This window comes from Theobroma cacao, chromosome 3 (genome assembly GCF_000208745.1).
Source record: "Theobroma cacao cultivar B97-61/B2 chromosome 3, Criollo_cocoa_genome_V2, whole genome shotgun sequence".
In the NCBI taxonomy this organism is placed as follows: domain Eukaryota; kingdom Viridiplantae; phylum Streptophyta; class Magnoliopsida; order Malvales; family Malvaceae; genus Theobroma; species Theobroma cacao.
Window position 1 is genome coordinate 24,035,886 of NC_030852.1, and position 12,151 is coordinate 24,048,036.

General features: G+C 31.0%; 2 long non-coding RNA genes across 2 annotated transcripts; both read right to left on the bottom strand.

Annotated features, from left to right (window-relative positions):
• On the bottom strand, nt 8,791–9,410 carry LOC108661258. Its single transcript, XR_001927009.1, has 2 exons — nt 9,377–9,410; nt 8,791–9,083 (listed from the first exon to the last, which is right to left on the bottom strand). It is a non-coding gene; the product is annotated as an uncharacterized LOC108661258 (long non-coding RNA).
• On the bottom strand, nt 9,406–11,064 carry LOC108661257. Its single transcript, XR_001927008.1, has 3 exons — nt 11,023–11,064; nt 10,288–10,361; nt 9,406–9,444 (listed from the first exon to the last, which is right to left on the bottom strand). It is a non-coding gene; the product is annotated as an uncharacterized LOC108661257 (long non-coding RNA).

A 12,151-nucleotide genomic window follows, 5' to 3' on the forward strand; every position in this document is an offset into this window, starting at 1 on the left:
CATTAGAGTCAATACACAATCTCAACAATAAACTCACAAATCAATCACTAAACATTATCAACACTTAAAACTCAATTCTAATTTACTACTCACCTTGATAGCTTTGTAACTTTGAAATTCTTTTCAACAATTTCCAAGCTTATTATAGGGCTTTCTTTCTCTTTCTCTCTCTAAACACTTAGCTAGTGAGAGAAAGTATGGAAGTAGGATTTTTTTTAAGGGTTTTAAAGTGAAAAGTGAAAGAATACAAGGGTTCTAGTCAAAAGGGCACAAAAGTATGAAAATTAGAGTTAGAGAGAGAAAATTATGCAAGCTCCATATCAAGCTTCCATGGAGAATGAAAGCAACATGAGATGGGAAGAGAACAAGAAGAAGAAGCTGCTGGAAATTCAAGAAACTGTTGGAAGGAGAAGATATTTATGGCCCAAGCTTATCCACTCCCTTAAAAATTACGAAAATGCCCCTCCACAATATTAGCTTATTCTCCTCTAATCTTTTATGCAATCTTTTTGCTCTTTTGACACTGGGACAAGGTCCATAATGGTCTAAATATATTCGGGTTCACAAAACTTAAAATTCTAACCCAAGGTGAAAAATGATCATTTTGCCCCTACTGTGAAAATTATTGTCATTTCTAGTTTTCTTCATGTTTTCATCATTACACGTCATTTATGCGGTCTTATGCCTATTTAGACCTTAAAATATCATAAATCCAACTTTTGGGAGCTTATTAGAAAAAATGACGAAACTACCCCTAGCTTGTGTTATTGTGTCTATGCTTAGTTACAAGCCTATAGAGGTTGAGGTCTCACAACTTTGACCTTTTAAAAGGCTTTCTAGGTAATTTAAACTGCACACAAATTTCACATTTTCCATACATATTTATGTCAAATTTAGGAATAAGATCCAAATTCATCATTCTCTTAATGGACGTATTATTAATGTGCCCTACACGACCATGTCATACATTAAAAGAAAGAACAACATCATGAAGAGAAAAACTATTATTACTTTCATTACTATGACAAACAACATTTAACTATTATTACTTTCATTATTATGACAAACAACATTTGATACATTTAACTTGAAGAGACCCTCATATACATATCCTTTATCAAAAAAAGACTCATTTCTACTAAATACAACTTCATTGGACTCACACAATAATTTATAACCATCTCTAATAAGAAGATAGTAGCTAATCAAATTCTTTCTAATGTCGAGTACATATTACACTTTATGAAAAGACAAGGTCTTCCTAGAAGTCAGTAATAAATCTATTATTCCTTCTCTTTTCATTTGTGCAATCGTAGAATTACCCATGTTCATGTATTTCTGTCAATGACCTTATATTTTAAAAATATAGATTGGTCAACACAAACATGGATATTTGGACCGATGTCAATTCACCAATCAGTAGATTCACACATTAAATTGACCACATGAATGTTTGAAACAAGCTTTTTGTCATTTTCTTCAATCACAATATTGACCTGTGAGATCGATGTCTCAAACATTTTCTAGCATTTGTGAAGTCGACAAACTCTTGCTAGATGCCCCGGTTTTTTACAAACAAAGCAACATCTCTTGTTAAAGCTAGATGGTTGTTTACAAAAATTATCTTTTGAAAACTTCTCCTTTTTTTTTTCGAGTTTGAATTTTTCTCTTCTACAATGTTTACGTTGTCCTCAAACTCATTAGACATTTTATCTTTATCTCTCTATTTTTCTTAAATTTGAAGAGAAACAAATAAACTAACCACAGTCTAAGCCTCACACTTGTATTTTAGGGACAAAGCAAAAGATTTCTGTTTCGGAGGAAGTTTTTCAAGCAAGGCACTCACATGAAATTTTTCTTACATTTCAATATTCCTTTGTTTCAACTAATAAATAACAACTTGAAAAAGGTGTGCTTGTTCCATAACAGATTTATTATCAATCATTTTGAAGTCCATATATTTTCCTATATTGTAGTTATTAAAACCTTTATCCTTTTTACCATATTTCTTTTCTAATGCTTCCCACAATTCACATGTAGTTTTTGTAGTGTAGAATATATCGTAAAGATTACTAGACAAAGCAGACAAAATGTGACCATGACAAAGATAATCCTTATCTAATTGTTTTTGTGTGCTTGTGTTCTCAGTTAAATTCGAACTAGAGTTTTGATTCGAAGGATCAACAAGATCAAGATTTTCATTTGGAGAAACAACAGAATTAGAGATAATAGAATAAAGTCCTAAGGTTGTTAACCAATAACGCATTTGATTCTTCCATCTACGAAAGATTTTCCTAGAGAATTTCTTCGACTTTTTAGAAATTTGTTCTTCAATAGAAACAATTTTTTAAAAAAATCTACCCTGAAATTGTTGGAATCTGTACTCAAAGAAATGAAGAACACATGAAGAAATAACAAAGACTTAATAGTTAACAATAAAAAGAAATAAGAAAGAGTTTTGAACATGAAACCGAATCGAGGCACGCTATGGAAAGCGTTGACTTCAGAGTAGATTTTCGTTGCTACCTCGGCGCTATAGCAATTGATGATGCCTTACTCCCAAGATACAACAAACCAATCAAAGATCTTTTAATGTGCACTCAAAATCTAGTGAACTCGTAAATCTCTCGACCACTCTTGAAGGAATTTTAGAACGTAGTAGAATAGAGCTTTTATAAATACAGAGTGCTTAGAATGATTTTTTAAGATAAAGGGGATTAGGACAATTTTTGAAGTCAGGATATAAGAGATGAAAGTGCTTTCAACAATGAGAAAATGGTATTTATAGATAGTGAAATATCACCAACATGTATTTTCATTATACAGACACACCTATTCATGAAGTGAACAAATGTATCTTTTTAATTATCCAAAATACATGCCTTTCTACAATCAAGGGTCATACTTTTTCATAACACATTAAATTTTGAATCATCAAAATAAAATAAAAAACCAACAATATTATTTCCCAAAATTCAGATTTATAACTACAACTAGCAAGAACTAATCTACAAAAAGACTTTGCAGAGTAATCATTACTTGGACAACCTTTCCAGATGATTCTATCTCTAAAATCTCAATCGAGAAAGACCTCTTTCAAAATCTTAACAAATTGATCCCAGTGATGAGCTTCTCAATCAAACAAGTTCCATCTCAACTCAATTTTCCAATGACAAATTTGATTTTTCCACTTACCAAAGTCTTTAAGTTTCCAAATTTATTAATTTCAAGAGCAATAATTCCAAGAAACCTAACTCTTAGGGTCAAACCATCAATCCATTCAATTGATCATAATTGAATTTTGCTTTCATTTCCAACAACAACTCCCATTTGTGTAGAAACAAAAGGAAAGTACTTGTTAGAAAGCGAAAGAAGGCTTATAATGTTTCTCCATAGTGCAGAGGTACTTCTATTATTACCAAGATTTGAAATTAAGCTACATGAATCCCCCTCTGTTTTTCTTTACAATGATATTCCTCCAAAAAACATCTTGCTCGTTCCCTACCACTAAATCCAGTTACTGAGAACAACTTCACTTTTTTAGCTTTAAATCAATTATACCCAATTCTCCACAATCTTTAAAATTGCAAATTGTATTCCAATCAACTAGATGCATTTTCTTGCCATTAGACGTCACATTTTAAAGAAACCTCCTTTAGATCTTATTAAACACCTATTCCACTCCACAAGGAATTTGAAATAATGATTTGAAGAAGATAGGAAGACTAGCTACCGCAGATTTGATTAAAATGAATCTTTCTTTAGTCGACAAAAATGTTAACTTCCAAACTACTAACCTTAAGTCAAAACTATCAACCATTGACTTTCAAATCTTTAAAGAGTTGTTATCAACACGGTGAGGTAACCCCAGAAAAGTTGTAACGAGATTCTCAACCTTACACATAACTTTGCTAGCTTGCTCACCTAAAACTTGTTGATCCACACCAATGCCGAAATTACTACTTTTTAAAAAATTTATCTTCAAACCCTAAATGACTTGGAAACAATGCAAAAACTTTTTTTAACATTCAACAAATAGTCAATATCAAGCTTGAAAAATATAATTGTATCAAATCTATATTGTAAATTGGATACCACAAGACCATTACATCCAACATTCTTGCTTTTGCACAAACCTATTGATATACATGAGAACATTTAAACAAGAACAAGGACAAAGGACAACCCTGTCCAAGACCTCTACCCTTTTTAAATTGTCTTTTCGGGGAACTATTAATAAGCATTAAGACAAACGTTAAGGCAAAACATGTCCTGATCCATGCACACCATTTCTTTCCAAAAGCCATCGTACACGTAACCAACTCAAGAAAATCTTAATCCACATTATCATATGCTTTTTCAAAATCAATTTAAACCTCTTAACCTACCTTTTCTCGTACAATTAATAATCTCATTACTAATAAGAGAACAATTTAAAATTAGTCTAACTTTGATAAACATAAACTGATTACCTGCGACCACTTCCTTTTCCGCTGATCTCAACTGATTCACCAAAACTTTAACTAGGATATTAACACTCACAACCGGATTTATAGGTCTATAATCATTCCAACTGGTGGAGTTAACACATTTTGAATAAGTGCAATGAAAGATAAATTAATGCAATCATTAGTAGAAGCGGAATTTTTTTAAAAAAATGCATGAAATTTATCACTTCAACCTTTAATTCTTACTCAACTGACTTTCGAAAAAATTCAAACTAAACTAATCCAGTCTTGCTGCTTTGTATTTTTCTTAACCTCTTAAGCTGTTCAAAACATCGTACTATTACGACGAGGTGATCTTTTCGATCCACCTAACCTGCCAGCCGTGGTTGGTCACTGGCTGCACTTCGTGTTCCTCTCTGCCTCGTGGTCTTCATATACCTTTCTTTTTTTTTTTAAATGCTTGTAGACTTACCCAATTTTTACATTATGCTACTGACCTTTTTTCTAGCTAGATGATAAAGTTTATATTAATAAATTGTGGTCCCTTCAGCGTACAGATCAAAATCATGAGCCGAAATAGGATCAGGACATTCTCATTAGCTTTGCTGTAAGCTATGACTTCTATTTGGAAAAGATGAAGTGATTTTATTTAAGGTTAAAGTTGAATACCCTTGGATTTTAGGCTTAGAACTTTGATTTTTTTATCTTTAAAGCCAAGCATTCTGGCCTTCCTTTGGTCACCAAAATACTACTACCTGTTTAATTGCATTTCATTTCACGTATGCCTCTGAATTTGGTCAGTAATAGTAGCCTGATACCAGGTAGCCCCCTGTTTAAATTGAAGGGTTGAGGGTGACTAGCACTACATATTTCTTCTTGTTTTTTGCTCAGCCTGGTAGTACTTTTTTATTGTAATTTTTTCTTGGGTACAGATCCGAATTTAAGTTTCCCCTCTTGAAAATTATTATTATTATATTTTCACATAAGAGACTACTGGAAAAAGAATAGGAGGTTTGAATCTTAGACATTATCCTTTTTAAAGAAGACTAAAAATCATTATGTCAAACAATAATTAATTTTTAAAACTTTTTAAGCACTATGGAAACCTGCTTAAGATAAATAATAGTTGTACTCTTGTTTAATTAATCATTTTTTGTCTAAGTAATTTTTTCTTATTATTGTTTCATTTTTTAAGGCATTAGATGTATTTCACCAATGAGCTTTACACTTTACCATGCGGGTGGTTTCCAGAAATTAACCAACCTGCAATTGAGGACCTGCAGTCAACTCCTGGCAATACCCCGCAAGCCCTCATACACCACCGCCGAGGAGGTTAGCCCTCAAACCATTATCCATGTCTGACTATCACAGGTTGGTGCTCAATGTCACCTATTTCAGTTTTTCAACTTTGAAAAGAGTCTCGAGAAGGGGGAAAAAAAGTTCTCAGGAAAGAAAACAAATGGATCAATTATCGAATTGTTGTGTGGGCTGGGCTTTAATTTTATCTCAATGTAATACAGGTTGTTTACCTATGAATCTTAATGAAAAAGTTAAGGTTCAATTATTTTTAGCTTTCAAAGATAAAGGTGTTTTCGAAAATAATTCTCTTTTTAAATTTAATTGATTTTAATCAAGAAAAAAGATTATTGGATAAAATTACTCTTCGTGAAACTTCCTCATATTCAAATGCATGTGTTAAAAAAAATATTGCTACATGCTATGTTGAAAAAAAAATTGTTACACGGTATATTTAAGATGTTTAACTCCAAGAATTTATATCTTAGTAAAATATAAAGATAGAAACCAAGTTACAAATGATATTTAAAAGATAATGTTGGTACATGTTATTTTCAAAAAAAATATTGTTATATGTCATGTTGAAAAAAAAAATTGTTACATGCCCATCGATGGACCCATGTTGGAGGGAGTGGCGTCACATGACACCACTCACTTGCTAAAATGTTTTAGTTTTTATACTATTTGTCTAGGATTTAAGATAGTTAATATATTAATGAAATCATTTATTTATTTTTTTTGCAAGTGGAGTCAAAGACTCCGAGTAAAAGTGACTTATCAAAAAGTAATTTATGTATTAATATTTAAATATTATAAGAAAAGAGAAAAAAAATTTCTTCGATAATTTAAGATTTTATTAAAAAATTTCAAAACCTAAACTACTCTTCTTGTCTAAAAATTTAAATCTTTCTTGGTTTTTTACTGTGTTTTTCACTCTCTCAAGACAACTCATCTAGGCTTTAATTATAAGTAATTTTCAACCCAAATTAAGTTTTTAAATACTTCATATCTAAATATTTTTTTGATTAGTTGGATAAGTTGGGTTCATAATTATAATCTAGCTAATTAAAAATAGTATTACATGTCAAATAATATCTTGAAATTATGAGTCTTTCTTTTTCTTATTTATTTTGTAGATATATTATTTGATTATTTGATTTTTGGATTTAACTTTATGTGGTTTGTGGATGCTTATATTTAGTTTTGATCAATGAATAGAAAATTGTCATATATTAGTTATAACCTGATAATTTGCTATGCAAGATCATATTTTATATAATTCTAATATTTTAATTTATGCTAATGAATAGTAATTTTTAACAAGTTTTATAATTTTAAATAAATAAACTATGGAAAGATATTTTTAAAGAAAAGAAATTATCTCACAAAACTCAAATCCCGGGCAACAACAATAAAATTCTTCTAAGGATGATATTCAAAAATATTCTTGTAAGCAAAGTCATGTTAAATTTGATCTAAGTACTTTCCTAGCAAATATTGGATCGAAAAAAAAAATTTAATATCATCCTAATGACACCACTAAGAAAAATTCATGGGGGTATTTCTATATATGTCATGTTTAAGGTATTTAACTTCAAGAGTTTATATCCTAGTGAAATACAAAGATAGAGATCAAGTTACAAGTTATATTGAAAAAAAAATATTATAAGCTATGTTTAAGATCTTTAACTTTAAGAGTTTATATTTTAGTGAAATATAAAAATAGAGATCAAGTTACACGTCATATTTAAAAAATATTATTGTTACAAGTCATGCTAAAAAAAAAGTTATTACATTTCATGTTGAAAAAAAAAGTTAAAAGTTGTTATACGCCATGTTTAAGGTGTTTAATTTCAAAAGTTTATGATTTATTGAAATACAAAGATGGAGACCAAGTTACATATTATATTTTAGATGTTTAATTCCAAGAATTTATATCTTAATAAATACAACAATAAAGATCAAGTTATATGCCATGTTTAAATCAAGCCGTATTTAATAGATTTGTTATATGCCAAATACATTAGAGTTGTTACATGCAAGTAAGGCGTATAACAACTCTGGGCAGTGTTATAATTTACAGATTTCACTTATTACTTCAACTAATAACTTTGGGGTTTTGTGAATGTAAACCAATAAATTCAAGAATATAAATTGATGTCATCTCTGCTTTTTGGTTTGTAAATCGACAATGATATGATGAGAATTAGATAGAGAGAGATGGCGATGGTGGTAAAATTAGAGAGAGCTAGATGGTAGGAGAAAGAACTCGAGAGCACAGCAGACGGATGCAGAAGAGAGAAATCGATAAAATTGGAGAGAGTTGAATGGCGAGAGAGAAATCGGGGAGCACAACAGACTGATGCAGGAGAGGAAAATTGGGAGAAGAAATTGTGATAGATGGTTTAATTTATCTGAAATGACTTCAAAGGCATTTTTATCAAGTTATGGTAAAAGTTGAATAAAAACAATTAACTTTATATTAAAGGTTATTTTTAAAATAACCTTATGAAATTGACCATTCCTTACAATTTTTTCAAAAGTTAATTCACTCAACCACCTTTTGTGGACATCAACAAAGCCAGTTACTCTACACTTCTTCACGACAGCAAACTTCTTTTATGATACATACAAGCAAATAAAAAAAATGGATCAATTATTGCCTTCTTGTGGAAAAAAAACAAGAAAGGAAAAATATAATTGCAATGAGCAATGCAACGTTACAAATTTATTTTATGATTTATTTTATTTTTTATAGTAAAAGCGTTGAACATCTATATAATAATTTTTTTTCAAATTTTAAATTAAAAATAAAATTTTGTTTTAATACATTTAAGAACGAAAGGGAGTAAAATATATTATATGTTGCATGGAAAATGCTTAAAATTGGAGAAAAAAACAAGATAAGCTTCAATAATTCAAATAAAAGACATATAGAAATTTATATTATTACTTTTATTTTGAACGACTTAGTAGTCCCTTGGTGCAAAGTAAAACAAGTTGGACAAATTTTTGCATATCGAGCTTGGATTAGAGGAAGCAGCAATTATGGGTAAATATCTTATTTATTTATTTATTTATTTATTTTTGGTCCCTCAAAATTAGGAGCTAATACATAATTTACGTAATTTCTCCAATGATGAAATCTCAAGAAAACCAAAAGTGGCTTCTTGAGAATTTCTAAGTGAGAGAATTTTCCAACACTTTACCATGAGTGTTTAGGAGATTTTCAATATTAAAAATTTTTATTTATATCACGACTCGGAACTCCTATCAGGCCAGTGACAACAGTCGCGACGTCTCGATAGGTATTCATTACCCCGAATGCCGATCGAAACCCTGCAAGGCTTAGCATCAGCTTCCACACCTCCTTAGTGAGCGACAATTATTAAATCTCGTATTTCAAGAAATCATAAGTCGTTTCCAAATCAAAACAATAAAATATTATTTTTTGGCTCATAAGGGCATTTTCGTCATTTTTTTTCAAAAATACAGAAACCGGTCAAAAACATGGTGTAAAAGCTAAATATGTTCATACATACTTTAAATCAGATAACTGAAATATAAAATTATTTTTACAGTGACACATGGGCCCCTAACTAACCAAAATGCATCGGAAGCTGAAAACTTACAACTTTTGCCGATTCAAGTCCAAATGAAGGTCCTTGTCAAAGTCAGCTAACTATGGAATTCCCTGAGCCTAAAATGTGAGGAAAGGAGGGTGGTGAGATTATAAAATCTCAGTGAGTAAACAGACACCATCTAAACTATCTAAAGGCGAGTAAAGGGAGACAATTAAAAATAATTCATTTCAGCAAATTTTTCACAACACAAATATTTATTTCAACCAAATAATCAATATGGCTTGTGAATTTCTCAAAACTTGGCTCATGCCAAATCCTGTACTCGGGGACACCTGGACCAAGGGTATCCAATCGAGTCTGCCAAGGTTGTGAAAAATTTTATATAATCATAAAACTTGTTTTTATTTTGAAAAAAAAAAAAGCAGCAGTTCCTTGGCGTTGACTGAGTCTCACTTCACATGGTGGTTAATGTGAAGTGCACTCAAAAAGCCCACCTCAGGAGATACCCTATGCGCCTCTACGACCGAGGTGAGAATATAAAGGAGTTTACCATGACCATCTATTAGGCTAGTCCACGAAACCCCACCACTGCAGTAGCTAATCTTTATTTTATCTACCTCCTGATTTACAAAATCCTTATCTGCATGACATGGCAATTTATTGCAATCTAGCCTCTCAAGGCTGAATACATAGTATATATAATTTTGATACAAATACCGACTTTGCCATTCATGCTCACATATTGTTATAAGCCATATAATTTAAAACACAATTTATAACACAAGCAGGCAATCTCCAATTACTCTATTTTCAAAACCAGTATTCAATTTTCCAGAAAATTTATAAAATCACAATTTCTACTAAAACATAGCAATTTGCCATTTAAACCCATTTTCTATAAAATCACACAATTGTATAAAGCTACTCTAGATAATTAAGACAATAATAAGTTTACTCACAGTATTAGGAGTAGAAATACTCCTATTTTCAGTCCGCGGGTACTATCCTTTACCCATATCCAATGGCTCACCACCTAGCCATAATCCATGACACATATTCCAATTACATTGTGTCTAACAGTCATAAGCTATTTCAGGCTCGATATATATGCATGATATGAAATGAAAAATGCATGGGTAACCATCTAGACCCGATATTGGCCTAAGTCGATTTTTCATCCGATAAATTGGCCAATGCGTCCAATTTCACTCCAACTTGCTCCATTTCTTTTCCAATCCCTAAATTCACCAAGCACAACTAATTAACACACAATTAGGCAAATTTATCTTCACTTTTCTTCTTGAAACTTTCGGCCAACAATGGTACACTAACTCCGTGATTTTTCTTACTTAATTTTGTCTCCATAATTCATTAATTCCTACACCAAAAACTATTATTTCTTAATCAAATCACCTAGAATAACATCCCATTCTTCCTCATTATTCACTTAAAGAATTCAGCTATTGATGGGCACCAAACCTTTGGTGGTTTTCTTCACTTGTTTTCATGCTACACATCATCAATCACCTAAAAACACTAACATACCTAAAAATCAAACCAATCCAAGATCATTCTCTCTCCATACTCATTTTGACCAGCCATGAATTCATCATGAAAACATGTAATTTAAACATGGAAATTAAGGGAAAATGCATGGGTAAGGTAAATCACTAGCAAAATCAAAAAAATTTTACCTTTGCTTGATCAAATCCTTGAATTCCAACACTTTCTCTTTGATTTTTCCCACCTAAGGTTTGTTCTTCCTTGGTTTCTCTTCTCTTTTGGTTTGGCTGATCACTATGAGAGAAATGGGCTGATTTTTTTGCCTTTTTATAAAGAAATAATAAATTAATAAAAACATGACACATGACATTTCCTTATTGGTTCAAATTTTAAATATTTGACTTTTAATTCTTTAATTCTCCACCACACATTTCTCATGTTTATCCATTTTCATGATGAATAAAATTCTTTGGTCTTGACAAGTGTCGGGAGTGAAAATTTACCGATTTGCCCCCGGGGTGACAAAATTATCATTTCACCCCTATACTCCAAATTATATAGAAATTAAAATTTTTCACTTCTAAACTTCAAATCATACTCCAATAAGTCAAATGGGGCCAAAAAATCTTTTCTAAAAAATTCCATTTTGTCCCCAAGTGACAAATGACCATTTTACCCCTAGATAGTGAAAATTCTGATTTAACTCCAAATTGATCCTCGAACTTCGAATTACCATTTTGAGTCATCCCTGAACTGTGAAACTCTTAATTTCACCTTAAACTTCCTATTTGAACTAGTTCGAGGCTTAATCGACTTAATGGTACCATTAGGGGCAATATCGTCTTTTAACAATTCCTCGAACTTCTTAAATATGCAAACATTCTATTGAGCATGTAAATGACGTCGTAATTATTTTATAGAACAGGGTTTGACAACACTACCCCCCTTAAAACAAAATTTTGTCCTCAAAATTTCACTTATCAAACTCAAAGAAAATGTGGGGTATTTTTTTCCATTATTTCCACATACTTTCTGTTTATCTCACAGGTATAAAATATCAATCTTCTTAATCATATTAATCCATCTCGTACAGTTTAACCATGTTATAGATCATGTTTCCTTGATATTATCTCCTTGACTATTTCCCATAGTCTCTTATGTTCACATAGTTCAATTTCTGATAAAATTTCTTATCATTGTACTACCTACATCACTCATCATATATTAAGTTTGAATCTTAATTCACTAAAAATCATTCTTCATTTTAGTTGATCACAATATCAACCCCACATATGTGTATATGCCTTATAATCCCATTTA